Genomic DNA, 27,572 nt, shown 5'->3' with positions numbered 1-27,572 from the left:
AGGTAAAGAAAGGCAGATTTTGCCTCAATATGAGCAGATATTTCTTAACCACTGGAGCTGTCCAGAGTTGAAATGGGCTGCTTGAGGAGGTGGTGGTTTGAATCACAATGTCAGAGCTTTCAGAAAGGATCTCAGAGAGGTCGTCTAGTCCAAACCCATTTTACAGAGGAGAAAACTGAGGCCCAGAGAGGGGAAATGACTTTCCTAACCCATCATCATGCAGCTAACAAGTAGCAGAGTAAGGATCTTACCATTATCCACACTGCTTCTATGGACTCATTTCTCTGGTTTCTCGAAGTTCTTAAAACAAGAGGTCTTGACCTGGATTAGACTTCAGGAAGTCTGTGATGTCAAAAAAAAAAAATCACATTTTTATTTTAATATAGTTTCTTTTTCTTTTCTTTTCCACACTTAAAACCATTATTCTTTTTTTATTGAATTAATTTGTTTTCAGTTTTCACCAACCACTTCCATAAGCTTTAAATTTTCTCCCCTCCCTCCCTGGTATGGCATGCAATCTTAAATGAGTTCTGGACATAACATTCTTATTAAATATATTTTCATGTTGCATAGAAGAATTAAAACAAAAGGGAGAAACCATGAGAAAAATCAAATTAAAACAAAACAACACAAGAGAAAATAGTCTGCATCATTCTGCATTCCAGTTCCATAGTTCTTTCTCTGGATGTGGATGGCATTTTGCCTCATGAGTGATTTAGGAATGTTTTAGGACCTTGCATTGCTGTGAAGGGCTAAGTCTATCAGAAACAGTCCTCGCACACTGTGGCTGTTACTATATATAATGTTCTCCTGGTTCTGCTCCTTTCACTCAGCATCAGATCATATAAGTCTTTCCAGGCCTCTCTGAAGTCTTCCTGTTCATCATTTCTTATAGCACAATAGTATTCCATTACATTCATATACCACAATTTGCACAGACATTCCCCAACTGATGGGCATCCCCTTGACTTCCAGTTTTTGGCCACCACAAAGAGAGCTGCTATAAATATTTTTGTACATGTGGGTCCTTTCCCCATTTTTATGATCTCTTTGGGATACAGTCCTAGAAGTGGTATTTCTGGGTCAAAGAGTATGCACATTTTTGTAGCCTTTTGGGTTTAGTTCCAAATTGCTCTCCAGAATGGTTGGATCAGCTCACAGCTCCACCAACAATGAATTAGTATTCCAACTCTCCCACATCTTCTCCAACATTTATCATCTTCCTGTTTTGTCATATTAGTCAATCTGATAGATATGATGTGATACCACAGAGTTGTAAAACTATTATTCTGAGAGGGGTCCCCTTAGGATCCATCAGTCTGTTCAAAATGTCCAGCACTTGAGAAAGTTTAAGAACTCCTGGACTGGAAGAAATTGAAGCAGCTACCCTTCAGACTTCTTCTTGTACTTGTAGGTTTGAAATCGTGGAACCTGGGCTCTGATGCTAAATACCTATGTGATGGTGGGTAATTCCCTTCCCTTTTATACAATTTAGTTTCCTCATCTGAAAAATGGGGGATAACTTGTATTCTCTACTTTGCAGGATTGTTGTAAGGAAAAGCATTTGGCAAGCCTTGAATACTGTAGACATGTGAGTTATTATTTCTAGGCCCAGGGTCCTAGTTCCCTTCTCCTTGCTGAGAGCTTGGAACTTTTGTGTTTTCCTGGGCCCAGTTATTCCCCATCTTGTGGTGCACAAGGAAGGTGTGTGTGTGTGGGGGAAGCACTGAGGGTTGACTAATTTGTTAAGAGGTTTCAAAGGAGGTTCAGCTACAAGGGAAGGGGAATGCTGTCCCCCTGTTCCAGACTGCGGGCAAATCCAGCCCTGATTCTCCTGCTAGCTTTTCTTATGTTGCAGAGAAGAATCAGACCTTGTGTTTCTCAGCTCTATTTCTGAGTAGGTAAAATTTTAACTCTTGCCCATGGGGAGAGAAGAGCGAAGGCAGACTGCTATGTTGTATTGAGCTAGCTAGCTAGCACTGGGAGCTGTCCAGCATGTAGTCAGGGAGCTCTACCCATTGACATCCTAGAATCCTAGAATGTTGGAACTGGAATAGGCTTTAGAATGTAGAATTTTTACAATCGGAAGGGACCGTAGGGATCATCTAGTCCAGTGCCCTCACATGACGGATGAGGAAACTGAGGCCTGATGCCCAAAATGATATCCCATGATCAGTCAGGTAGGTCACATACATCAGGTAAGAGAATAGCATTTGAAGGAAACCTGTAGGAGAGATTAGATTGCTCAGGCAGTCAGAAACTGGAGCTTCGGAGTGTGTGTGGGGGGGGAATGTAATGATCACATGGTTTACTCTTCTCCTCATCCAGTGAAATGTGCTCAGCTTAAGTGGAAACAGCTGCTCTGCTGTAGAGGGGGGGAAAAACAGGCTTGTGCTCCATGTTCAGCTGGCTGCTGTGTTGCCTCGGAGTTGTGAATTCAGACCCCTCCTCCTGTCAGAGGCATTTAGGAAATAAGGACTCTGGTAATGGGTTTGTAAATCGAGATTGGTGCTGATGAGGGGCCCTCCTCTCGGGAATGCTGTGAGTGTATGTGTGTGCGTGTGTGAGTATGTGTGTGAGTATGTATGTATGTGTGTACATGCATGCAAACATGTGCATCTGTGTGTGTGTGTTTCTTTGCTGGCCTTGGGCTGTTCCAAGCTTTTCTAATTAGAGCACATGGTCTACCTCTTTTGTCTGGCAGAAGCCCGCATTATTAATGGATAGAGAAGGTGGTAGTTGTGTGTCATTTCCTGGCTTCTCTGTAAAATACATGTAGAGCTAAGGATGCTGATAGTGGTCTGGTGTTCTCCCTGGTTGCTTTTTCTACATGGTGGATACTGAATTCAGGGAAGACCTGTGGGTACTGGGAAGAGCACTGGGTTGGAATCCTTGCTCTGTGACTTATCAGCTGTGGCTTATGAAAGACATTTCCCTCTATGAACCTCAGTTTTCTCCTTTAAAATGAGTTTGGACTATATTCTGTGCTTTATCCTTTAAAGTTCCCTCTGGCTTTAAATTCTATATTCTATGTTCTGTGGCTTCTCTCAGCTCTGCCGCTTTCTATTCTGAGGTCCCTGCTCACTCTGACATTTTATGCCCTAAAATCCCTCCCTGATCTGACTTCAGGTCTTCCATACACACATACACAACAGCGACTGATACAAGTGACAGATGAGTGGTAATCAAAGTGGTCAAGATCCTTGACTATTGGAATAGTCACTGAAGCCTTCCTGGAGGAGCTGGCACTTGGACTGGGCCCCTTGGGATGGGGTAGGAAAGCTAACTGATGAAGAGGCTGAGGTGCCAGCATTGTGAAACATTACAGTAGATTGGGGTGGTTTTCTCACTAGGTTGTCCACATGACAGTCCCAGCACCTCCCTTTGGAGGATTTGCCAAAGCAACATTTATTGACGCCCAGGTCGGTAATCATGTCCCCATTGAATTGACCTTAGCTTTGTAGGCCCTAGGGTAAGTGATACATAGCACAGACATTCCCTTGTGCCTCAATTAATCCTTTCCCCTTGACAGGTGACAGACTCACACAGAGGTTGCCTGATTTATTAGCTTTGAAACCTGGGTATGTTTGACAGTGTTGGAATTTTCAACCAATGGGTTATCTTGAGCTGTCATCGAGTGTTTATTAAGCGCCATATCTGAGTCTCAGCTGGAGCAGAGGCTTCTGGGAAACTTCCCTCTCTGCCAGCATGGGCTAGGACGAAGGGTGATGTGTTCTCAGGCATTCTTGCTAGTGCTTCTGGAGTGAAGGCAGGAAATCACTGGCTGTATGGATAGGATCCTGCAGAGAGTTATGATTAGCATGGCTTCTGTCAAGACCTGGAGTTGAGTCATTACCAAGTGACTGGATTTCAGTGGAACTGGTACTCATAGGGAGTCCTAATCTTAGCAACTTAGAGGCTCATAGAATATTAGCTCTGAAGAAACCTTGTTTAGGGTGGTAGCAAGAGCACTGGGAAACTTGGTAGCCCAGAGACCAGGGTGAGAATTCCCAGTTCCAACACTTAAATAGCTGTAGCCATAGCCATATATTTATAGCATTTTACTTCTTTGAGTCTCAGTTTCCCTCACTGTAAAATGGGGACAATAGTACTTGCACTGCCTTCCTCACAGGCTCATTGTGAGGAAAGTGCTTTGTATTCCCTAAAGAGCTAGAGAAATCAAAGCTATTATCATTAGTCCAGCTTGGCCAAGGGCATGCCAGGAGGGATCTGCCGACACCAAGGCCGGTCTTCTTTCTCCTATCCTGGACTGGGAGTTCCCTACCGCCGTCATGGCAGGGACCATGTTGTCTGCTAGGCAGCATCCTTTTCCTTCATATGTTGTGAGGACAGTGTTTGGTAAACTGTGAAGAGCTGTATCAAATGGAGTTCTGAGAATGATTCCCACCAGTCTGCCCAGTGCATCTGGCCCTCCCGGGTACCTCTGGGATGTGTCTGGGCTGCAGCACGCTCCAGGATTTTCAGGCACACTCTGCAGCAGAACCGCAAAGGGGTGCATGCTGGGCTGGCGGAGATGGCCTCCAGGGGACTTTGTCTCTCCCGGCACACATCTCTGCTGCCGCCAGCCCCTTTGTCTTTCTGTAGCTCTAAGTGCTCCATGTGCTTTGGCCCAGAGGCTTGGGATTTCCAGCGTGTGGATGGCTGCAGGCAGCAGCAGCAGCCACAAGATCTCTCTGGGGCCCAGACCGAGGCTGCCCAGAGGAAAACAGGGAGGGGGGAAGAGGTTGGGCCTGGGGTGGAGGGAGCAGGGAAGGGGTGGTGACAAGAGGGCTAGATGAGGCCGCAGAAGACCTGGATTTGGTATTTAATGTTTGTTAGGTTCAGGATTTTTGAAAAATGAAAAATTAAACCCTTCCCCAGAAGGCCTGGATTTGAGTCCTGCCTTTGCCCTGCTTGTTAGCTGTGTGACCTTTGGTTAGTCCCTTCCCCTCTCTGAGCCTCAACTTCCCCAACTGTGAAAGGAGGCGTCTGAATTAGTTGATTGCTAAGGGCCTCTCCAGCTCTAAATCCTCAGAGATAGGTGAAAGGTGAGGACATTGGAGTTGGGAGCCTTTGGTGCTAGTGTCCTGCTACTTCTAAGCCACTTCCCCTGCCTTTCTGGGCCTCAGTTTCTTCCTTTGTAAATGAGGAGATTGGACTAGATGCCTCTCTCACCCCTTAAAGTCTGTGACTCTCGTAGATAAACCTGCCCTTCCCCCACCTTCCTCACCCCCAGCCCTTTAGCAGACTTTGGATTTGGCCTCCCCCTGAGAATCTTGAATGGTTCTTAACTGAAGGATGTCTTCAAACTCATGATATCCCAAGAGCCTGAAGAGTCTTCTGGGACTCTGCCCAGTAAAGAACCTACTGAACCCACTGCCCTTATCCTAGTCTTTATGGCTCCATTCCTGTGGGACTTGAAGGTTCTCTTTCATAACTGCAGTACAGATGTGACCATGGCACTCCTTCTATAACCTCCAGTGGCTCCCTCCTGACTCCAGGATCAAAGACAAAGCCTTAGCCAGATGTCTGAGGCTCCAGCCACCTTTGCAGCCTTATTACACGTGAGCTTAGAATGGCTGAGCTGGGCAGGGACTTAAAGCACAGAACATCAGAGCTTGGGGGAACCTTAGAGCACAGAACATTAGAACATAAAGAGTTAGAAGGGACCTGAAGACACAGAATGGCTGGGTTGGTAGAGACCTGAGAACACACTGTATCACAGAATATTTAAGATTGGAGGGACCATAGGATAATAGATTTAGAGCTGGAAGGGACCTTAGAGGTCTTCCAATTCTTGCTATTTAACAGATGAGGAAACCGAGGCCTACCCAGAGAGGTGAGGTGATTTCACCCAGGTACTGCTTTCCCTGCCCCATATGTACTCTTAGGACATAAGATGATTGTGTTGGAAGGGACCCTGGAGGTCATTTGATTCAAACTCTTTGTTTTACAGAATCTTAGCATCTCTGGAGTTGGCCGAGACATCAGCAACGAACTTCTAGCCCGATTTGCACCAGGTCGCAAGACTCAAGCCATTGTGGCGGAGGGGACTGAGGCCTGGCACTGACTTGCCTAACTAAGCTCTCACGGCCTGTAAGTTAAGCAGTTTGGGTCAGATTTCTTGGAAGGGGGGCAGCTAAAATGGGGTGTTTGGATTGTTTTTGAAAATTGCTTACATTTCTAGAGCATGCTAAGGGCTACATTACTTCATTTGGGACTCCGAACCACCCTGGGAGGATGACAGGCACTCTTACCCAGCGGCCCCCCCAGATTGCTTGAGAATTCCCAATTCCCTATTACTGAAAATAGCTGTGAACTTGACTAGAGACCCCAGCCTGGTTTTCTATCTTATTTTTAAAAATGTACAAAACAACAACTATAATCACTAACATTTATCGAATGCTTTAAGGTTTGCAAAGCACTGTGTAAATATTATCTCATTTTACCTTCACAACCATTTGGGAGGGAAAGTACTCTTATTATTCTCATGTTACAGATGAGGAAACTGAGGTTGACAGAGGTTAAGTGACTTGCCCAGGGTCTCACAGCTAGTGAATGTCTGAAGTGGGATTTGAACTTGGGTTTTCCTGACTCTAGTCCACTGCTCTATCCATCACCCCATTTGAGTCTGATAAAAAAAACCCTGGGAGGTAGGAGCTATTATTATCCCTGTTTTACAAATGGGAAAACTGAGGCTGAGGAAAACTGAGTGACTTGCTCAGTGTCACACAGATAGCTGATGACTGAGGCTGGATTTGAACTCAGGTCTTCCTGATTTTAAGTCCAGCACTGTGAGCCCCTAACTGTGTATGTTATCAAATTCGAACTCATGTACATGTTCTCACAAAAGCATCGTTGGCAAATGGGCCCTTTGGATGCCCTATCCCAAGGTGGTCCCTTAAGAGAAAGGCCCAACGTTCCGAAGGAATCATCTTTGTCACATCTTTGCTCTCTCCCCAGTTTCATGAGACCTTGACAGAACTTCTTACGATGTGTTCTGAATGACTTTTTACTTCCATGGGAATGGAATCATTAAACATGGACTGTGGAATGTCAGCACTAGAGCGGATATTAGATTGGAGAATGCTGTACCCTAGAGTGTCAGATCTGGGAGTGGGAGAACTGAGATGTCAGCTCTGGGGGGCTGCCTAGGACATTGAGGGCTCTATGACCACCTCAATAGACTTTGCAGGCCCGGAATCAGGAACACTTGAATTCTGCTGCATCCTCAGGCTCTTTGTAGCTGTATGACCATGGGGAAGTCCTTTAACTTCTGTCTGCCTCGGTTTCTTCATCTGCAAAATAAGGGGAATAATAGCAACCACCTGATAGGGTTATTTTCAGGATAAAATGAGATCTTAATTATAAAACATTTATGTCTTTGTGTGGCATGTGGTAAGCACCGTATAAATAAATATTGGCTATGGGGGCCAGAAGGGATCTTAGAACAGAAAATGCTTGAGAACGCTTAATAGTGGTGCTAAAGGGAAGCTTAGAATATAGAATGGGAAAACAGCATCTCAGAACTGGGGGAGAGCCTTAGAACATGGAATATCTAAACTGGGGAGGTGCATAGAACTTCGGAATAGCTATCAGGGATGAAGTCAGGAAGACTTGAATTCCATTCCAGCCTCAGACCCTTAGCAGCTGTGAGACCCTAGGGAAGTCATTTAACTCAGTTTGCCTCAGTTTCATCATCTGCAAAATGGGAATAACATTAGTACCTGCCTCACAGGGTTATTGTGAGGATGAAATGAGACAGTCATTGTAAAGCCCTTATTAGCTCAGTGCTTGTCACTTAGTAAGGGCTATGTAATTGTGAGTTATTATTAGCAGTAGCAGCATCACCATCATTTGATGTCAGAGCTAGAATATAGAGTGTCAGAACTGGAGGGGACTTTAGAACAAAGAGTGCCCTTAGAACACAGAATGGGAGAAATGAACATAGAATGTCAGAGCTTAGGAGGAGCTCCTTAGAACACTGATTGGCAGAGTTAGAAGGGTCCTTAGAATAGAGAATGTTGAACCATAAGGTGTCAGAACTGGGAAGCCCATAGATCATAGAATGTCAGGACCACAAGGGATCTCAGTACAAAGAGTGTCAGAACTTCAAAAGTGCTTTAGAACACTTAATGTCAGTGCTAGAGGAGAGCTTAGAATACAGAGAGTATCGCAGCTGAGGAACAACCCAGAACACGGAATGTCAGAGATGAGGATGTGCTGAGGACATTGAGGAAACTCTGGGGCCTGGTCAGTAGAGTTTGCGTACGCAGAGTCAGGAAGACCTGAATTCTAATGCTGCCTCAGACCCTCAGTAGCTTTATTCCCCTTAGAGGCCCTTTAACAACTCTGTTTGCCTCAGTTTTATCATCTGCAAAATGAGAGTAACGATAGCACCTGCATCACAGGGTTATTGTGAAGATGAAATTAGATAATAATTGTAAAGCCCTTGGGTCATTGCCTGGTACTTGGTATGTGCTATATAAATTTTAGCTGTTATTATTTTGTTGTCATTCAGTCATTTTCAGTCATGTCTGACTCTTTATGGCCCCTTTTTGGGGTTTTCTTGGCAAAGATATTGTAATGGTTGGTCATTTCCTTCTCCAGCTCATTATACAGGTGAAAAAGTTGAGGTCAATAGGGTGCAGTGACTTGCCCAGGGTCACACAGCTAGTGAGTGTCTGAGGCTGAATTTGAACTCAGGTCTTCCTGACTCCAGGCCTGGTGCTCTAGCCACTGGGCCACCTAGTCGCCTTCTATTATTATTACCATTATTCTTAGCTGTTATTATTTTGGACAGTGTTTGTGAGATAGTGGAGGATGCTGTGGTCCACAGGGTCACCAAAAGTAGGACATGACTGAACATCATTGTCGTCATCATCGTTCTCCTCATCAGATATCAGATCTAGAAGGGCCCTTGGTACATAGAAGTTTTAGACAAAGAATGTCAGAGCTTACAGAGAATATTCAGGCCTGGAAAGAACCTTCAGATAAAGAATTTCAGAGCTTGGGTGCACCGTAAAACACAGAATGTCAGAGATCAAGGATACCTTAGGATGTGTAATGTCGCAGTTGGGGAGGAGCTAAGAACATTGATTGTCAGAGTTAGAGGGGACCCTAGAATATAGAATGTTGAAGCATATAGTGTCAGAGCTGAGAACGAACTTAGGACAGGTGATTTCAGGCCTGAGAGAGACCTTAGAACAAAGAATGTTGGAGTTGGGATGGACCTTGGATCACAGAATATCAGAACTGAGGAGTGCCTTAGAATAAGAAACAGCAGATCTTGAGAGGTGCTTAGAATGTTGAATGTCAAAATTTGGAGAGACTTTAAAACATGGAATATAAGAGCTTGGAAGATGCTTTCTAGAGGAAACTAGAACATAGAATATTAAATCATAGAGTGTTGGATCTGGGAGAACCTTAGCACAGAGAATGTTAGGGCTGGAAAGGATCTTAGAACAAACAGTGGCAGAGCTGGGAGGGACCTTAGACCACATAATATCACAACTGGGGAGGGGTCCTTTAGAATATGGAATATAAGAGCTGGGGAGGTGTTTATGTTTACAACATTCATCATCAAAGCAAGAAGGGACCTTCCTTAGTACATAGAATGTTGAGCTATAGTGTCGAACTCGAATGTTAGGATTGAAAGGGACCTTAGAGCATGGAATGTCAAAGATGGGGAGCTTTTTAGAACATTGGATTTTTGAGCTAGGAAGGATCTTAGACTATAAAATGTTGAAACAAAAAGTGACAGAGCTGGCAGAGATCTCTGATCAGAGTATTTCAGAGCTGAGAGAGCCGAGGGGTTTAGTACATTTTGTGTTCGGTGCTGGGGGTGCAGTTTAGAACAGAATCTCTCTGAGCTGGGAGGCCTTAAAACGGGCACTGTCAAACATTAGAGCTGCCATCTAGGCCTTTTCATTTTCTTTTCAGATTCTTCTCACCATTCTTGGACGTGTTCACAATGAAGTTCTATGTTTTGTGGGCAGAAGGAATGAAAGTTTTGTGGCCAAATAGGATTTGGGTCAGCCATTGGACTTTTTGAAGATTGTTTCTCAGAAATTGTGTGTGTGTGTGCTCACTCACGTGTATGTGTATGACACACACATTCACCCCCATGCAGAGCTCCTTTCTGTCTGTGTACATGAAGGGAAGCAGTAGCTTGCCCAGTCCCCAAGCTCAGATAAGTGTTTGACTGGGGGCAAATAGTCACCCTCTTCAACACTCAGTTTTCTCATTGGTCAAACGAGAATAATTCCTGAATGGTTGTGAGGAAAGCTCTTTGCAAACCATGTATAGACATTTGTAGGGTATTTACCGTGATAATCTCTTTTTGAGAAGGTTACCAGCAACGTGTGAGCACATATCACCACACAGTGAAGGAGGCATCCCCAATTGAACCAGTTAACTAGAGAAAGTCCTTTTGCTGTGGCTCCCATATTTCAGAGCCTGAGGCAATAGTGTGCTTTGGCAGAGAATACTGCTAAGAGAAATGGGCCTGGGTTCTAATCCTAGCTCAGCCACTAGCTTCAACAAGTCACTTCCCTTTATATAACACAAGGGTCACTGTAGAGGGGCAGCATGGGATCCTGGGACTTCCTGATCCAGACATTTACTAGCTCTATGACCCTGTTGTGCCTCAGTTTCCTCACATGTAAAATGAGAGGGATTGGCATTAGTGGCCTCTAATGTCCTTTCCAACTGTACATCATGAGCCTATGATCCCTGGGAAAGAGTAGAGCTAATGATGGGGAAAGAGGATCTTAATTAGCCTGACAATAATGAATCATTAGTGGCTTTATGAACAGAATTGAGATGAAGAATTCGTCAATGCCAGCCTTTATTGCTTACCTGTTGTGTGTAGAGCCCCATGATGGACAATGGGGGAGCCACAAAGTTTTGGTAAGTCATGGTCCCAGCACTCATGGAGCTTACAGGCCAAGAGGAAGCTGGAACCAAAACATAAACAACTGTCACATACGTCACCTGATAAGTACAGCAAGGGCATTCATAGCCAGGTCATAAGTGAGGACCAAGGAGAAAAGTTCTCCTGATCTACTGACTAGATCAGGAAACACTTTCTGCAGGGCTTTCAAAGATGAGGCAAAATTCTACCAGCTGAATGAGGGCATGCCAAGAATGACCTGAGCCCAAGACACATCTTTGGATCTGAACAAGGCTAGATTGGCTGGATTCTTAAGTTCTTATTCAAGACACAATGGAAAGAGCTCTGATCCTGGGGTCAGAAGGGTTGAGTCCTAAATCCTGGCTTTAAACACTTTATTTCCTGTATGACCCTAGAAAGGTCATTTCACACTCCCTTAGATTAGGTTTTCTCATCTATAAGATGTGTTGTTAATAGTTTCATTCCCTGCCTCACAGTGTAACAGAGAAAGAAAACACTTTGGAGACTTTGAAGTGCTATGGAAATGGAGGTTGTTCTCTATCCCAGATCAGGAATCTCCAAGAAGGCCCCTGGAATCTGAGCACAATAACTTCCTGTTCTGTCGAGTTGTATTTTGCCTTCTTTCTTTAGTGCTGGCATGCCCTATCTGGAGGCCCCCATTGATCCTTAGGAAGGAGTTGAGGGGCTGGCAGGAGAAGAACGTTGAACCTTGGTCAGCATGAACTGGAGTGCTAGAGTGGTCCAGAAGGCCTTAATTCCCAGCAACGTAGGAGGGTTGGCTGGCCATGGAAGACAAGAGAAATGCACAGGAGGGAATTGGCAAGTGGGCCTGACTAGAGGAGCGTGGGGACTCGAATTCCCCATAACTCTCCCAAACATACTTGGACCTCCACAGTATCTCTCTTCTCCTTTCCATCCCCTCTTTTCCTCCTGCCACCATTCCAGTACAATTCCTCATTAGCATCTTCCTGGACTTCTGAAGTAGTCTCCCAATTGATCTTTTTGTCATGAGTCTCTTCACTGTTACATAGCTTTCAAAATCTTCAGCCTTCCCCATACTTCTCCATTCTCCTTTCACTCCACTGCTCAAAGATTGTCCGTGGCTCCTTATGGCTCCTGAGCCATAGTCTGGCCCCATTCTCCTTCGTCCTTATTTCAGGTTGCTCCTGCACTCTAGTCCCATGATCTTCTTTTCTGCCCCTAGTACCTCATGAGATCTTCTACCTTGGTTCAAGATATTCCCTACACTTGGCATGGCCTCTCTTTCTCTCCTTATCTAGGGGCCTCCTGAAATGCCTCCTCTTCCCCAATTTAGTGATTTCCTTCCCCTTCAGACTTCACACAGCAGTTTGGTTTCTTTCTCTCTAATGCACTTATGGGTTATTGCATATGATGACGATAATGATAGGACCTATTTGGATAGCACATTAAGGTTTGCAAAGTGTTTTACTTAAATTTGATTCTTATGACAACCCTGGGCAGTCAATGCTATTATCCCCATTTTACAGATATTATAGTTATTGGTGTTTCATCTCCCTACTAGATTACAAATTCCATGAAGGCAGGGATTATATTTTATTTCAAATTGGTATCTCCTTCAGCACCTAGCATGACTTAGGTTTTCTTTGTGTTCCTGGGATTCTGAGAAAAGACTGGGTGGGTTGGGGTGGAGAAGGCAGACAGGGAGCCTGGGAGGGAGGTGGTGTAATCACCTCTCCACTGGAGTCTTTGGGGGAATACTCCCCTTACTTTTATGGGCAAACTCACACTCAGTCACACCTTTCCCACCCGCACATCCACCCCCATTCCAACCCTTTCCTTCTTAACCCCCTAATCCTAGCTGTACATTTGGAGCCCTGCAGTATTGCATCCTTCATCTTGAGCCTTACTGCCCTGTTATCTTAGCAACTCAAGGCATCTCAGAGCTGGATAGACTCTCAAAGGCAGCTAGCTAGGCTAGCCGTCTACCAGGCTCAACTTCCCTCTAGAATGTCCTCCCCAGTGTGGTTAGGGAGGACATTTACTTTACCTGAACTGCAGTGACAAGGGTCACGAGGTGCAGCCTCTTCCATTGTTAGACTTCTGTCTGAAAGATGCTCATTAAACCCAGCCCGAATCTGTCTCTCTGTAGCTTCCACTCCTTCTGGAGTCAAGCAAAACAGGTCTCCCTTTTAAAAGCCCTTCAGATACATGATAACATGATCCATGATACCTCGATCTCCCCTCTCCTTGGTTTGCTCTCCAGTTTAAATTTTGCCACTTTTTTCAACAAATCTTCATAAATAGTTTCAAGTCTTCCATCCATCCTGGTCCCTCTCCTCTGGACTCGCTTCAGATTTGTTCATCCTAAAACATGGTGCCCAGAACCAAACCTAGGTACTCTAGGTGAGATCTTCTCAGGGGAGGGAATAGTACAGGACTAATCATTTATTGCCTCCTTGGTCCTGGATAGTATTCCTCTCACGATGCAACCTAGGATGAGAATTAACTTCTTTGATTGTATGTCACATCATTGTTGACTTGTAGGCTACTCAAATCCTCAGACTTTTTTCAGGCAAATTGCCTCTTGAAGTTGATTCTTTGAACTTAAATGGAGAATATTGCATTTATTCCTATTAAATTTCATCTTATTAGATTTGGGCCAGTGTTTTATCATATTGAGATCTCTTGGGATCCTGACTGTCATTCATTGTGTTAACTGTTCCCCCTTACCTTTTTCTTATCTACAAATCTGGTGAGTACACCATGCTTGTCTTTCTCCAAGTTATTGATAAAAATTTTCGATGACACAGGGTCAAGAGTGGAAGATCCTTTACTGACTAGATATTGGGTTCAGCTATTTAACCAGTTCCAAGTCTCCCTTTATTGTATTGTCATCTAGCCTACATCACTCTATCCTTTTGGAGGAATAGTAGGTAACTTTGTCAGGTGCTTTGTTGAAACTCAAGTAAATTTGATCCACAGCATTCTCTAGACCTGCCAGGCTACTGTCACAGAAGGAGGTGAAATTAGTCTGAGAGAACCTGTTCTTGAAGCTGCACAGCTTCCTTGTGACCTCTGTTTCTTCTTCTACATGTCCACTAACCATCCTTTTAATAATGCTTTCTAGAATTTTGCCAGAAATCAAAGTCAAGCTCATTGGCAGGTGCTGTTCTCTCCTTTCTTTGCAAATCAGGACTATCCCATGACTTCCCTTCAATTCTCCATTATCTTTTAGAAATCATGAACAGGGGCTCAGCGTTCGCTGGGCCATACTTTGTCTAGGCCTAACACCTTGAACTTGTCCAGTGCAACTGGATTTCACTCTCCTATAATCTCTTTATTTGTCTTGGGTTTCACTTCCTTACTAGCAGCTTTTGTTCAGACTTTTCCAGTCTCCAGATCATTCTTCCTGGCATAGGAAATGTAAGCAGTGTAAGAATTGAGTAGTTTTACCTTCTTAGTAGCATCTGTTTTCATTGTCCCATTCAATCTGAGCAACCGTCCTGTTCCTATTAAAAATTCCCCTCTCCCCTCAATGTAGTTTTGAAAAATCAGCTTTTTCTTATTCTTTGCTTTTGTTGCCAGCCTCTGCTCATTTTAAGTTTTATTGCACTCTTCTGACATGATTGTGCCATACTCATGTTCATTTTGTACTGCTTGGCCTTGCTTCCATCCTCTGTGCATGTCTTTGAAAAATGGAAATTGTTTGATGAATTCCCTGTGCATCCACATCAGACTCTTCAGACAGCTCTCCAATTTCTTCTTCATGGGTATTGTTTTACTTTGTATCAACCCTCTCATTTTATTGATGAGGAAACTGAGGCAGAGGTTAAATGATTTGTTCAAGATTACATAGTGAATACTTTTCTCATTCTGGACACTATACTTCCAGTGGGCTGTTATCTTCTGGTTTCCTTTTTTTCCCTTTTTTACACTAAGATTTCTTGTCTCAACACCTTCCCCCAGGGAACAAAGAAAATAAACATTCACACAAAGAAAAATCCACGGCTGTTTCTCTCAGTGTTTGGTTCAGCTGCCCTCAGCCCACCGTAGGTTCTCTTTGGATATTACTTGAGATGAAGACCTTTCTGTACAGGCATATCCCGCCTACCTTCACTAATTGGATTCTGAGAAAACAGTGTTAGGTGAAACAATGTTAGAGGGGGGCAGTTAGTTCCATAGCAACAGTGTTTATACTGATGAGCTAAGCAACACAGCAACAGTGAGCTGCCTGATGCTCTGGGGAGTTAATGCTGCTCTGGTTCAAGTCCTGGCTCAGATATGCATCTCAGGCCATTGGCCAAAAGATGCTCCGGCAGGACATTGGGCTTGTAGGCTGAGCTTTGGTTGTTCCAGTGAAGCTGTTGAAAAGGAACATTAGTTGGTGCAACGTAGAATCACAGAACTGAGAGGTGGCAGGGAACTTAGAGGCCATCTAGTCGAATGCCCTCATTTTATAGATATGGAAACTCCCCGAGGTCCAGAGGAGGAAAATGACCTGCCACCATCAGAGACGAGCCAGAATTCAAGCCCAGTTCCTCTGATGCTAGATCTGGGTTCTCACCACTGCCCTGGGCTCTCTCCAAATGCAGCCTGTATCCAGTCTGTCCGTCCAGTAAATAGGATAAGCAAGAGGGTTCACCGAAGTTTAATCTCTGCATCTCTCTCTGCCAAGGATCCTGTCAAAGCTCTTTTTGTCTGGAGGTAGCAACAGAGCTGACCTAAAGAAGAAAAACTCAGTCATACACAGCCTACCTCTTTCCATCTTTTGCTCTCTCTCTTACCTGTCTCCCTCCCCTCTCCTTTCTTGCAGTCTCACTCATACACAGCCTTGATGGTCTATTGTCACATGCTAGCAACACGAAAACCTGGGCAAGGACTCCTGCTTTCCTCTGTCCCCTTGGCTGCCACTCTGCAGAGTGCTTCCTGAGACCCATGGGCAGGAAGGGAGGGTGGGAAGGCAAGATTGGTTGTGAAATTGGGAAGATTGGCTTCAGCTCTAAGTCTCCTTTCCAGTCACCCTTTTCCAATAAAAAGCCCTTTTCTTGGTGGGTGTTCTGAGCTTCCCTTAGTATTTGGGCTGACTCAACTGCACCTCATACTTTGGATCTTCCCCTTTCCCTGTCCAGATGTATCTGCCCTTTCTCTCCTTTCATCAGGGCCCTCCTAGTCTAGGAGATAGACTAATTCAAGCGAAAGGCTCACTAGATTTGAAAAATCTTTGAACAAGTCCCCTTCCACATAAAATTTGCATTTTAATAAGGTCATTCAGAGCCTTAAACCAGGGATAGGGAATTTGTGGCCTATGGGCTATATCTGCTCCTTGACTTAATCTCCTCAAACCCAAAGGGCAAGTACCTGTTGTGACAGCAACCCAACTTTTCAAGTCTTCAGTGATGATACCATAGGAGGGCCCCACACAGGGATGATACTTTGTGAGAGCAGACTGGCTTATCTCCTGTATAGGATCTGATGCAACCCTTTCAACTTTGCCGAGCTGGATTTTTCTTCTTTGAAAATGAATTTTGAAGCATTTTGCTTGCAAATGTTAGGTAGAATCACCACAACTTCTCATAAAAAATGTGAGCAGTGTTTATTCATCTTTTTTTTTCAAGACTAGACCAGAGGCTCTTCACCTTTGTTTTGTCATGGGCTCCCATCTGGTGAAGCCTTCTCAGAATCACATTTGTGAATGCAGAAAATAGTGTGCACAAGATTACAAAGGAAATCAATTATATTGAACTAAAGATGTCATTTTTTTCCCATTCAAGTTCTCAAACCTTGGAAATCTACCCATGGATCCCAGGTTAAGAATCTCTGGTTGTTAAAGGAAATTTAAAAAGGCGAAGATGAGGAAATGAGGTAGATATTTACCTTTCATCAGGCAGTCACCTGGTCTCTCATGTCTCCCAGGATCTTCTTTGACTCTTACCTTGAAGACCCAGGTAGTGACCATGTCCTGACAATTCTACCTTCTCAACATCTCTCAGGTTTCTCCTGAGGTTTCTAGAATTCCCACTCCCTGCAGAGAGCTTCCCTTCCCCCTTATCTTTAATGACCTTCCTTTTCTCTCAGGCTAGACTTTCTTTGTTCCTCTTCAAAGCATTTATCCTAGTCATGTAGGATATAATAGTTAACGTTGCAGCTAGGTGGTGCTGCAGTGGATACAGCACTGGGCCTGGAGTCAGGAAAATTCCTCTTCCTGAGTTCAAATCTGGCGTCAGACACTTAGTAGCTATATGACCTCAGGCAAGTCACTTCACTCTGTTTGCTCAGTTTCCTCATGTGTGAAATGAGCTGGAGAAGGGAATGGCAAACTACTCCAAGATCTTTGACAAGAGCCACTTGCATGTGCCCCCCCCCCCCCAAAAGAAGGCATCATGAAGAGTGGGACATAATGGAAAATGACTAAACAATTAGAATAAAAACAAAGTTAATGGGTGTTGGTATCTTCAGCCCCTTCCTTCCAGGCCTCATCTAAGCTGTGGGTCTCCTCCAGCAGCCAAGACAGCTGTTCTGTACACAGACGGTGCTTAATTGCTATTTTCAGCTGTTGTCCTTAGGCAAACATTGAGGGTGTGCTTTGGCTACCAGGGAGTAGTTATTGAATAGAGGCTGGTGTTACGTGTTCTTAATTTTGTTTGTTTTACATTTCTCTCTCCCTCTTAAAAAAAAAATTCTCAGTTATTTTTTACTTTGGTGGCTGTTGATATTTTTAACCTATAGACCTATGGCTTTCCCAAAGATTCCCTTCCCCTGCATGAAAGGAATTATGATATAGCACAAAGAGTCCTGGATTTTCCAGCAGAAATGGATTTGAATACTGATCTTGATCTCTGTAGCCTTGGACATATCACTTTCCTTCTCTCAGTTTTATTTCCTGCTCTTTAAAATGAGGAAGCTGGACCAAGACGATGTCTAAAGTTCCTAAATCTGATGGGCCCATGATCCTGTCAGCATCTCTGTATGGGCAGCTGCTTCCTCTGCCTACATAGTTCAAAGTTCATAGGTCCAGATCTGGAAGGAACCTCTGAGGTTATCTAGTACAAACAATCCTGTTTTACAGAGGTGGGAACAGATCCCATGGTGGTAAAGTGACTTGTCCAAGGTCACATATGGCATAATAGATGTAGAGCTGGAAAGGATGGACCTCAGAAGCCCCTTCCAATTCTCTTCTTTTACCAATGAGGAACAGTTGCATGGACAGAAAGCATCAGAGGCAAAATTTGAACCCAGGTCCTCTGACTTAAGAGGCAGTGCTCTTTCCACTGTTCCATAGTGCTCGGGCAAAGCCAGCCCTTAGCCCTGAGAAGATACTCTGGGATCAGCCTCATGCTGTCCAGCACCCAATAATGTGCTTGACACTGAAGGGCCAATTGCATGGGTAGGGTGGTTCAGCTTAGTGCTGGTCTTCAGGGATGCTCTTTGGATTCCCCCAATACTGCCCAGGGAAGGGGGGCCAAGCCTGGCAGCAGTGACAGCCCAGCCCCCACTCTGCCCCAGTCACCATCTGGAAGGTGTGGCTGGGCTCCCAGTGGGGGCCTGGGCCTGTCAGTGAGGAGCGCCAGCTTTGATGCGTCTGGGTATTTATATGGTGCCACCTCACTTTCCCTGGGCTCAGTTGATTTGGAAACTGTGATTAAAGATAACAGTGGGAAAGACAAAACCAACCTTCTCCTGCGTTGGCTACAAAGGCCAATTGCAATTACATCACTTGAATGTAGTTAGAATCCATTTTCCTCCGTGAAGCTCCCGCAAGAATGCCCAGGAGTAATTAAGGCAGGCTGGCTGGTGGCGGAAGAGTGTTTGAGGCAATTAGCAAAAATGTAACAAATGTAGATGGAAATCAAGTCTACATCCCCCAGCATTTCCAAGTATAAACTGGGTAATCTGTGTTCCACATTCCCCAAAGGAAATCAGTCCCAGAACCTGGCCCCCAATCCATGGCAGGGGACACAGGGGAATTGTTTTGCAAGGACATCAACAAGTATTAGAAACCGGGAATCTCCAAATTGAAAGGGACAGACTTTCAAGGTCATCTAATCTCCCTGAAGCTGAAAGCTTGTCTAGGGTCACTGATAAAAAGTCACCCAACCCTGATTGAGCACCTCCAGGGATAAGGAACACTGTGGTAGGCACTTTGCAGGAGGTACAAAGGATTAGGCATTACAGTCCCTGTCCTCAGAATGCTCATAATCCAACAGAGGCAGGATAATGTAGTGAAAAGAACCCTGGATTTCAAGTATAAAGACCTAGGTTTAGCTTAGAAAAGAAGGGATTGAGCAGTGGACTTGGCCGCTATTTTCAAGTATTTTCAGAGCCATTATATGAAAGGGATTATTTATTCTGCTTGACCCAAAAAGGTCAGAATGAGTACTGGATAGAAGCTGCAGAGAGGTTGATTTAGGTTCTGTGTAAGAAACAATTTACCGACAATTTGAGCTGTCCCAAGGTGGAATGGACCAACTCATTAGGTAGTGAGTTTCCCATCACTGGAGATAGTCAAATAGAAACTGGATGATCACTTGTGAAGTATGTTGCATGGCCTTTCTTGTTCAGGTACGGTATAGAGTGTATGGTCTCTGAGATCTCTTCCAACTCTTGAGATTCTGTGAACCCCAGGTCCATCCTTTAAACTGTGTGACCTTGTTGTTACAAGTCACTTTCCCTCTCTGAGTCTCAGTTTTCCTCTCTAAATTGTGGTGTGTGTGTGTGTGTGTATTGGAGAGGGTTGGACTCAATCTCTAGGATCACTTCAAACTTGGTGAGCCTATAAATCAGGTCAAACTATGGCCTGCAGTCTGTTTTTGTACAGCTACCAGCTACAAATAGTTTTTACATTTGTGAATAAAGTTTTACTGTATTGGGGGCAGTACACAAACAAGCTGGCAGGCAGGATTTGGCCCCGCTCTAGTTTGCTGACCCTGCCATAAATCAGAGCAAAGAACAGAAGACATTATTATATCCTTTCCCAGCTTGTAGAGTATTAACCGCAAAGGCAAGGGAATTTCAAGAAAAGGAAAGATGCTACATAAGGGGAGGAGTAGTCAGGGCAAGCTTCCTGGAGGAGGTAGGATTTGAGTTGGGCCTTTGAGGATGGGTTTGATTTTGATGGGCCAAGGAGAGATGGTAGAGTCAGTAAAGAGCAGGAGAATGACATCGTGGTGGTTGAGGAAACTCCATCTGGCCAGGGTGTGCCAGATGGGTCAGAGGGGAGATGGGACTGATAGGAGAGAGATTGCAGAGGAGGAGAGGAATACAGTACAGATAGCCATGGCTCCCTCAGCCCTGCAAAACCCTGCCACATGTTGATGATCTTGGTAAAGAGCAGGCCTCTCCCTTTCTCTGGCTCTGCGTTGGCTTGTCTGTCTGTCTCCTTCTGTCCCTCATTCCCTTGCCATCTGCACTGTGACACAGAGGTGCAGCCAACGGGAGCTCCCAAGCCCTGGCTGTCTTTCTTTCTCTCCAACCCCGCCCCCCCCCCACTCTGTCGCACACAAACACACGCACCGAGGAAAGCAAAGCAGAATGGGCAGATTGGTTTTCTGAGGGAACAAAGTGGAACAGCTGGCGAGGTTTGAGGAGAGAGAGAAGAGGCGCACAAGGGAACACGGGCTGGCAAGGGGGCGTGCTGGGCGCCGGAAGCAGCCCCCACTACTTTGTTGTGCTGACAGCAGAGAGGCAGGAAGGGGTTGGCAAGCTTCTCCACTGCTAGCTCCTGAGGCTGGGGCTGCTGCTGCTACCACCACAGGCAGGGCGAACATCAGCAAAGAAGCTGGCCAAAGAGATGGGCACTCCAGATTGGAGACTTTGCTGTGTTGGTGGGTGGGAGTCTCAAATTCTCATCACTCCAACTTGCTGGGCAGCTGGTAGCCAATCCTGACCCTGTCTGGTAAATAGAAATGACAGTTCTCATGATGGATAGGCAGAAAGTGAAATGTGTCAGGGGGGAAGACACAGTCAGGCTTCAGTGACTCTCTTGTGCACTGGCACATGAAGGCTAGCCCTGTTTTACAGCTAAGGAAACAAGTTCAGTAAATTTAAGTGACTTGCCCAGGGCCACACAGCTGCTAAGTGTTGGAGCCAGGATTTCATCCAAAACCCATGTTCTTTCCACCCTGACACGTTTAGATCTCCAGCATTACCAGGGTCCTTCTTCTGGATTGGTCTGTGTAAGTGATTCTCCGATGTCATAAATTCTGGCCTTCCGTTCCAGTTTTCTCTTGGCCCCCTTATTTAGGGATGGGATTTCAAGGGTAACCTCAGCTGGCACCATTCAGATAGGCAGCTCAAGGCTGGGTCTGAAGCAGTGTGAACCATGACCTGCAACTAACTGAGACCCCCAGTGAATTCATCCTATTAGAATGTTGTCCAGGGAGGAGGAAGGCCCAGAACCAAATGCCCCAGGCACCCCAGCTGCAACCCAACTCCCAGTTTTACCTGGTCTGTTGCAGTGAACCCTCTATTGCCTTACCAAATACCCCATGCCCTACCCCCCTTTCCCCCACCCCCATCAAGCATAGGCTGATCAGATCTATGAAACAGGCCTCCAGGCTTCCCAGAATCCACCTCCCTTGAATGCTGCAGTAGAAGTAGAAGTGGGAGTGCTGTTGAAATGAGCTTGATCAGCTGGTTGTGCCAGCCTGAGGAGCATTTGGAGGGCTGGTTCTCCTGCACAGCAGGAGATAGCACCTGCGCTCCTAACTTGCTGCAGCTCGGGATGGAACTGGATAGCACAGGCTTGGTGCAGTTCAAAGAGCTCTCCAGCTGGGATTAAAGACTTGAGTTCCAATCTTGATCCTGCTACTTAAAGTCTTAGTGACCTTAGGAAGGTCATTTCCTCTCTCTGGATTTCTGTAAATGATGCTCTCTAAGGTCCCTTTCTGCCTTAAGTCCTCCCTATATCATCTGCAACCTGGCCCCCTGAGCTTCAATGGGATTCTGGATTTTCCTTAGTTCTTGCCCTTGTTTGTGTCTGCCTCTCCATCCCAGCCTCCCCCTCTTGGCTCCCCAATGTCTCTCCTCCAGACAGGTTTCTCAATATGATACATTCCTCAAAAGATGCTCCCCTGGCTTGGCTGTCCATCACCCTGTGGCAATATAGCTGTGGCTCTGCTCCAGCCATCTGTAACAGAGTTGAGCAGGTTTTTGGTGAATTTGATCAAAGTAGACAACCCATCTGGATAATTCAGTGGAGATGATTGGGAAAGTCACTTTCCCTTCGTGGGCCTCAGTTTCCTATGCATACAATAGGGGACTTGGAATAGATGGTCCCTAAGTCCCTTCAGTTCAATTCCACAAACAATGGTATGTGTGTCCTGCTAGGTGTTGGGACTACAAAGGCAAAAGTGAGGCATTTCCTAAATCTTGGGACTCTCTCTACCTTTGCCCAGCTGTTCTTTTTTTCTTTCTTTCTTCTTCTTCTTTTTTTTGCTCTCATTTGCCTAGATAAATGAATCAGCTGTCCATTGTTCCTCATTTGGTGGTTTAGATGCATTTTGCCCAGAGGCAGAATGATGAACCACATGAACTCTCCAGGGCTTTCCTGGTCCTTTGGTGACATACAAGAAAATGGGCCTTTTCATTTATTCATTTCTATCCATTGTTCTTTCTAGGAGTCAGAGAAAGGAAGGAAAACCCCAGCTAAATGTAGTCTGAGACCTCCTGCTTTCATGTTATGGCAACCTCAACCTGGGGCGCCATTCAGCATCAGTTCAGTTCAGTTCACCAGGCCAGTGCTGTGCTATCCCCAGTACTTGTGGAGCCACGGGGAAGCCTCAGTCCCTGCCCTTGAGGAGTGCACAGTGTAGTGGGAGAGACAAAGTCTGTATATGGAACAGAGCAATATTAACACAGGACAATATGTGTGAGGATGGTCTGAAAGTGTTAAAGGTCTCTGAGGCCCGAGTCATTACATACTCCAGTTATACTTTAATGGCTGGTAGGACTTAGATCGGTGGCAAGGGGGCCAGCTGCACACTTCTGGCAGGGAAGATGGAGTGAGGCAAGTAGTAGCATGGTTCTTGGGAGGAACCCTGGCCTTGGTTGAAGTCAGGACAAACCTGGTGTCTAGTGAATGTCAAATACTGATTGTCTGATTGAAACCTGGGCTCCAGTCTGGACTCTGCCACTGCCATATTGTATGACCCTAGGAAGTCACTCCCTGTCTCTCAGCCTCAGTTTCCTTTTCTGAAATGAGACAGTTGCACTAGAGGGAGTCTAGGGGCCCTTTCAGCCCAGACATTCTCGCTTCTATCACATCTAATCCTACCTTCTCATGTTCCAGATGGCCCAGGTGTTGATCTGCCCTGGGGAGAAACCAACCTCAGCTTTTGAAAAGACATTTTTAACCTTCAGCACTCTATTTCTAGTGCCACAAAAGCCAGCCTGGAGCCCGAGCTGAAAAACCGGAAACTGAGGTAGCTGCATGAGTCATCTCCAGCAGAGATTGGTCTGCTGGCTCTCTCATGCAGGCTTGGTCTGGGCTAGAGGGCTCTAGCATTTGTGGAAGTGCCATCAGGTTAACATGGAGGCTTCAGGTGTCTCTGAAAAGCAATTAAGGAAGAGTCAGGGGTCAGACTCAACAAAAGAATTGGCACAAAAAGACTACAAATGAAAAGGAAATTGCAAGGAGACAGGCCAGAGAAGAGTATTGAAGTAGCGGTCTGCTTTGGGCTGCTTAGAGACACCAGAAGCTATATATTGTTGGAAAAAATCACTCTCTCCCTGTTCTTCCCTCCCCCCAGATGTAACTTTCTAAATATGGCCCTGACCCTGGAGTGGAAAAGATTCAGCTTTGGCTTTGAAGAATTCAGCCATTTTCTCACTGAAATTGAGAGCCTGGGTTCAGATGGGCCTGAAAATTAGTAGCTATGTGATTGAGGGCAGGTCACCATAACTCTGTGGGTCTCAGGCTCTTCATCCGCAAAATGGAGGTAATTCTACTGACAATCCCTCCCTCCAATTTGGTCTGTTATGTACCCACTCTGGGCACAACCCTGTGGTAGGCACTGGGAATACAAAAACAATCCAGAAACCTATTCCTAATCTCCAGAAGCTTCCATGACAACAGGTAAGTAGATAACTGCCTGCAAGTTAGAACACTAACAACCAGTTGAGATGTGAGGGGGAATCAGGACAGGCCTCATCCCACTGGGATGGCCCATGAGCTGAGCCTTATGGGAGCTGGAGATTTTAAAATCTTAGATCTCCCTTTTAAAGGTGGAGATGAGGATGAGGGAGGCCAGGTATGGGGATATGTGTTGGGGGTATAGAGAATGAAAAGAAGGCTGTAGGCAGGATCTTGAGCAGGAATGGTGGGAGGAAGATACCACTTAAAGTCCAGTGAAGTACAGTGAATGACTGAAGACATGATGGTTGCTAAGATTTGGGCTGGATTATAGGCCTGGACTTGCAAGGGATCTCGCAGGGCTACCTCCCTCATTTTACAAGTGAGGAAACTAATATCCAGAGTGGAAAAGTGACTTGACCAAGGGAGAATATCCTTGGTGGCTACTGAGGTCCCTCCGGGCTTCCAAGATCTCTTCCAGTTTCTGGATTCTTGGATTATCGAATAGGATTTTCAGGAAGAAGGGCCCTTATTGCAACTGTCCTACTTTGCAGAGAAAACAGAAAATGGAGGGAAGTCAAGAGCAGGGAAGTAACTTGGCCAAGCGAGTGTGGCCAATCAGTAGCTTAGGCAGGATTTGAACCATCTTGCTTGGCTAGGTCTTCATAGCAACAAATCGTGTTACAATGGGACTAGCCTATGGCTTCTTCAGACACAAGGAGCACCAAAACTTAAGGCCAAATTATTTTCTTTGTGCTGGAATTTAATTGCATTGACCATTTGTCAGAATGAGCTCCACATATCTAGAGAGACACATCAATATTCCCTATTCAAATGATGGCCATGTGCAGCTGGGCCAGGCTTCCCAGAGTCCAGAGCACAGACACAACCATTGTCAATATCTTGGAAAATATGGAGGGAAGGACACCAACATCTTTGTATTTGGGGTGAGAGGATGGCGGTTAGGATTCTAACTTCTGCTACCTCCTTGAGCCCCACTTTCCTCATCTGAAAAATTCTGCTAGAATCAGTTATTTCTAGTTTTCTTTCTAAAGAGAGTACCTCACGTGCTCCTGGCCTCCTTTCTCAGCCATGTCTGAGCCCTTCTCTTCTTCCTTGACATAAAAATTAAGCCTCAGGTTGTTTGTCATCACAGTGAGTGACTCAAAATGAGCTGTCTTCTACAAATAAAGGTCACCTTTATTGGTCCATGAGTGATCCATGGGACCTGGACCAAGTCACCTCTCCTTGGGTTTTCCTTTTTTTTTTTGAACTGGTCTAGATGATTTCCAAAGGCCTTTAGGATCCTAACATACTCCTGCCCTTCACTAGGATGCCTACGTGTCTTCAGCTGCAGGGATGACCACCCCTCAGCCATTCTTACTCTAGCTCAGGTTCCTTTGTGGCCAACATCATCTCTGCATAGGTACTGGGCTGAGTTAGGGTCCTAGACTCTGAGCCAACAAGCAGAGCTGCGCTGAATCCTGAGAATTAGTCAGCGACCTGGGACCAACAGAGGACAATAGTGACCTGGCTGGCTGACCCCTCTCACTCATGACTACCAGTTGAGGGATGCTAGCTGGTCAATAGGGATGGGCAAGACCATAGCACTTCAATACCAGTCCTTTAACAGGGAGCATCTAATCAGTGAGGCAGACGCTAGGCAACAGAAACTCAGGCTTGGCAAGGTGAGAGTGAACAGAAAGGCAGAAGCCAGGATTTGGGGATATGCTAGAAAGGATCATCTAAGCCAACTCCCTCATTTTACAAATGGGGAAATGGAGTATATGGAAGCCCCTGAGCTTGTCAGGGACAGACCTGGGCACACGGTCAGAGACAGCCACATTGGGTGGCTAGGGACTATTAGCCCAAGTAGCTTGGTAGGTAAATTTAGAGGTAAGTTTTAGGCTACTGAGGCTGGGGAAAAGGGGTAGCTATGCTTCAAGTTCTTAAAGGATCAGCACCTTATCAGAGCCTAGATCTGCCAGTATGTGCCAGATGATTGATTACCTGCTGGACCCCTCTTGCAACTGTCATCTTTAGCTCATTTTGAGTTTGAAAGAGCCAGTGGAAATAACAGATGCTAGAACAGAGAATTCTTTACCTTTGTTGTATCCTGGACCCTTTGGGCAGACTGGTAAAGTTTGTCGGCCTTTTCTCAGAATAATGTATTTTGTTGTTCGGTCATTTCAGTTGTGTCTGACTCTTTGTGACCCCATTTTGGGGTTTTCTTGGCAAAAATGCTGGAGTGGCTTGCCATTTCCTTCTTCAGTTAATTTTGCAGATGAAGAAACTGAGGCAAACAGGATGAAGTGACTTGCCAGGGGTCACAGAGTTAATAAGTGTCTGAGGTCAGATTGACTCTAGGCTGGTACTCTACTCCTCCGCCTAGCTGCCCCACGATGTTTTTAAAGGCATACAATAAAATACAAAGAAAACCAAGTTATGTTGACATACAATTATAAAAGTATTAAAAAAAACCCAAGGTTACAAACCCCAGGTTAAACACTCTTATGAAGTAGGGAATAGGATGAAGCAAATAGTCTGGGAAAGGAGAAAATCCCATTCCCATCTGCTTTGCCACTGTGCCCTAAGGAACCCTGGGCCTTTCCATCTGCCTCCCAGATGAAATCTCCCCTATTTGAAGGTCAGTTCTTTGAGGGTGACAACTGTCTTGCTTTTCTGTTTGTGTCTCCAGTGCATAGTAAGCACTTTATAAATGATCATTCATTCATTCTAAAGTCCCTTCCTGCTTTGCTATTCTGTGGTCTGCATCTCTATTGAATGTAGGTATTCTTTTTTCAGTCTTTTATTTTTTCTAATTACATATAAAAATAATTTTTAATATTCACTTTTAAAAACTTTAAGTTCCAGATTCTTTTCCATCCTTCCTCTCCTTCCCCCTCATTGGGAAAACAAGCAATTTGATATGTTATAGATGTACAATTATGTAAAACATAATTTTCGGGTTAATCATGTTGTGAAAGAAAACACAAACACCCCCCCCACACACACACACAAAAGCAACAACAAAAAAAATAACATTTTAAAAAGTATACTTCAATCTGTATTCAGACTCCATCAGTTCTTTCTCTGGAGGTGGATAGCATTTTCCATCAAAAGTCCTTTAGAATTGTCTTAGATTATTCTATTGCTGAGAATTCACCAAAGTCATTCAAATTGATCATCGTATACTTTTGCTGTTGTTATGTACGATGTTTTCCTGGTTCTGCTCACTTCATTTTGAATCAGTTCATGTCTTTCTAGGTTTTTCTGAAAGCATTCTGCTCATCATTTCATATGGCATAATAGTATTCCATCAGAATCGTATACCACAACTTGTTCAGCCATTCCCCAATTGATGGGCATCAACTTCCACTTCCAGTTCTTTGACACCACAAAAAGAGCTGCTATAAGTATTTTTGTAAATAGTGGTCATTTTCCCTTCTTTTTTGGGGGGATAAATACCTAGTAGTGGCATATTTCTGGGTCAAAGGGTATGCACAGTTTTATAACCCTTTTGGCATAGTTCCCAATTGCTCTCCAGAATAGTTGGGTCAGTTCATAACTCCACCAATAGTGCATTATCGTCCTCATTTTTCCATA

The 27,572-nt window shown here is 44.9% G+C and overlaps 1 protein-coding gene across 3 annotated transcripts in view; it reads left to right on the top strand.

Moving 5' to 3' along the window:
* Positions 1-27,572, top strand: part of NEXMIF (neurite extension and migration factor) — a 191,605-nt gene that overhangs the window by 96,173 nt on the left and 67,860 nt on the right. For all 3 annotated transcript variants that reach the window (XM_072626966.1, XM_072626965.1, XM_072626964.1), the window contains one exon: positions 5,957-6,096. The gene's annotated coding sequence lies outside the window, so the exon portion shown is untranslated. The remainder of the gene's footprint in view (positions 1-5,956; positions 6,097-27,572) is intronic.

The sequence above is a fragment of the Notamacropus eugenii genome, chromosome X (assembly GCF_028372415.1).
Source record: "Notamacropus eugenii isolate mMacEug1 chromosome X, mMacEug1.pri_v2, whole genome shotgun sequence".
Lineage (NCBI taxonomy): Eukaryota > Metazoa > Chordata > Mammalia > Diprotodontia > Macropodidae > Notamacropus > Notamacropus eugenii.
The sequence above is the reverse complement of the archived record's forward strand: the minus strand, read 5'-3'. Positions and strand labels throughout refer to the sequence as shown.